Genomic DNA, 2607 nt, shown 5'->3' with positions numbered 1-2607 from the left:
TTTCTCAATTCTTTATCTTGTCCGCTAATCTGCTACTATCTCCCAAAAGCAACGAATAATCATTTTTTTCTTTTTTGCAAATCGAAAGAGAACTCCATTCTCCATCATATCAGTATGTTCAAAGTTCAAATTATAGGTTAGTCATCATTTTTGTTCCTCCATGTAGAAAACTTTACTCTTTTCAACTCAAGTTACTTGTGCTTGTATGTAGCGTATAATGGATTATTTTGACTAGTTTTTTGTAAGGATGAAGCACATTTATATATATTTTTCACATGTTTATAATTTTCTTCAAATTTTATGCAATTTTACCTAGTTGTAAATATTTACTGTAATTATATTATTTCATAAAATATTAAAAATTAAATACTTATGGGGCTTACGTCCCGTGCCTTGGGACTTACGTCTCGCTGAAGCATATGTCACTACAACAAATTCGATTATCAATGACAAATTATTTTGCCACCTAAAATTCATATTTCGTCATAAAAAACTTTTTTTGACGAAAATATTTTTGTCAATCATTCGTCCTTAAATGCACGTCACTAAAGGTATACAAAGACAACTTAGTGATTCGTCACTAAATAAAGTTATATTAACTACGAAATTAATTTTTGTCCCCAAATGTATAGTATTTGTGACAAACTTATTTGTCAAAAAAAGTATAAAAAAATTGTAGTTGATAGCATGTTTTCGTCACTAAAGAAGTCATCACTACCGACGAAACTACCTTGTCACTAACTATTTAGTTTAATTAGTGACAACATTAATTGTCTCTAAAGTTATATGTATTTCGTAGTAGAATAAATTTAACTCCGTCACTAAAAACTACCTATTATATACAAAAAGATATTTCGACCCTAAATATAAAAATTAGTGACAAATTTGCTTTAATAAAATTGGCTTACAATTTTGTAGCTAAAACTATCATCTCATCGCTAAAAATATTGCTATTACTGACAAAATAAAATTGTCACTATAAATTATCATGATAAATGACAAATAAAATTATCATAAAATACAAAGTTACTTTGTAGTCAATAAGGCAGTTCTGAGAAATAGAAATATATAAGAACCTTTCATTGCTAAAAAGTCAAACAATATAAAGTATTCTAATATACATTATAATACATTTTCTATGTATATATACATGACCCAAAAAATAACATAAAAGATCTCCAAACTGTTCCTTTGCCTTCAAACTCCTCCTAGTATGTGGTTGACTTCATTTCCTGTTGTTGGAGAACTGTATCCTTCATATATTAAAAAAATAGCAAAGGATCAAAAGAGAGAAAGAAATTAGAAAATTCTAATAATAATCCAATTATAATTTATCAAAACAATCAAATGTAGAAGTAAAAGATAGCACATACAATGGCAACCAGATGTTGGTAAGAAATTCAATAAGACCTTAAGACTTGACAAATATAATTTCCTGTAACCATCAAAGATTATCATTAGTATGAGATAATTCTAACAAGGCTACTTAATGAGTTTACTTAATGCTTATATAGTGGTGTTACTAATCTAAGCTTGCTGACAACAAGAACATCTAATTATTTTAAAGATAAGATGTAGCTCTTACATAGTTGAAATTGAGATATGCCAAAATTTCACAATGGTGATAATGCTTGAACATCAACAAAGAGAGGATTGGCGTATCAATAATCCAAAAACATCCTCTTTATCAATCACAGAATACAGAGACACAAGTTCTCAATTGTGTAACAATCAAGCATTCATTATATTGAAACCATATAAAATTTGCTCTATTTTAAACTTATCATATTTTTCAAAATAACTCATTACATTTCCAATAGTATCAGAATTTGTGACATGAAATACTAGATAGGAAATTTTCGGGAACTAATCAGACCATAAATTTAGTAACCATGACATATAACTTATATGATCTTTTACACAGACAAATTGAGAAATGCTCTGGAGCAATGATTGAACTTCCTAGAGGAACCAAATTCAAGAAAAATATTCTCTATCTGAATACCTAAGCATTGTGAAGTGGGAACATATCTTGATTGAAGTTAGAGAAAACAACTCCTCATTAGCGTAATGTTGCATCCAATTGAATTGTAGATACTGCTTTGTTCAGCAATTTAAGGAACTACGCGAAAGCAGGATAACGATAACAACATTAAGGGAATATAAAATACAAAGGAAAAGAGTTAACAATCTAACAGTCACACTAGGGTGCAACAATAGATTTGCTGAAAAAGATGCATGTTAGAGTAAGGAAAAAAAATTCAAGTGGTAGCACTAATACAGAATGTTGATACCCTTGCATGTCCCTCTATGGAGTAATGAAGAGTTCACCATTAACAAATTCAAATTCAAAGAAAATACACCGGCCATCCTTGTTCATAGTGGTTGGAAGTTCTCTCCAAACTACTAGGTCAAGGATTCAAGGTTGGTTGACAATCTCAAAAAACTTATAAAAGAAACGATTATGCAGACAGAAGGCAATGATAGTAAAGAAAATTATCTCTTCATTAGAAAAATATATCAATAGCCAGTTAGGACATATCAAGTCCACTTATTCAAGTAAAAAATTTAAATGTAGAAAGGTCAGATTAGCACATTTATCTAATA

General features: G+C 29.3%; 1 long non-coding RNA gene across 1 annotated transcript; it reads right to left on the bottom strand.

Annotated features, from left to right (window-relative positions):
* Positions 1–970: 970 nt before the first annotated feature.
* LOC138895167 (uncharacterized) lies at positions 971–2331 on the bottom strand. Its single transcript, XR_011409388.1, has 2 exons — positions 2028–2331; positions 971–1253 (listed from the first exon to the last, which is right to left on the bottom strand). It is a non-coding gene; the product is annotated as an uncharacterized lncRNA (long non-coding RNA).
* Between the last annotated feature and the right edge of the window lie 276 nt (positions 2332–2607).

This window comes from Nicotiana tomentosiformis, chromosome 7, assembly GCF_000390325.3.
Source record: "Nicotiana tomentosiformis chromosome 7, ASM39032v3, whole genome shotgun sequence".
Taxonomy (NCBI): Eukaryota; Viridiplantae; Streptophyta; class Magnoliopsida; order Solanales; family Solanaceae; genus Nicotiana; species Nicotiana tomentosiformis.
The sequence above is the reverse complement of the archived record's forward strand: the minus strand, read 5'-3'. Positions and strand labels throughout refer to the sequence as shown.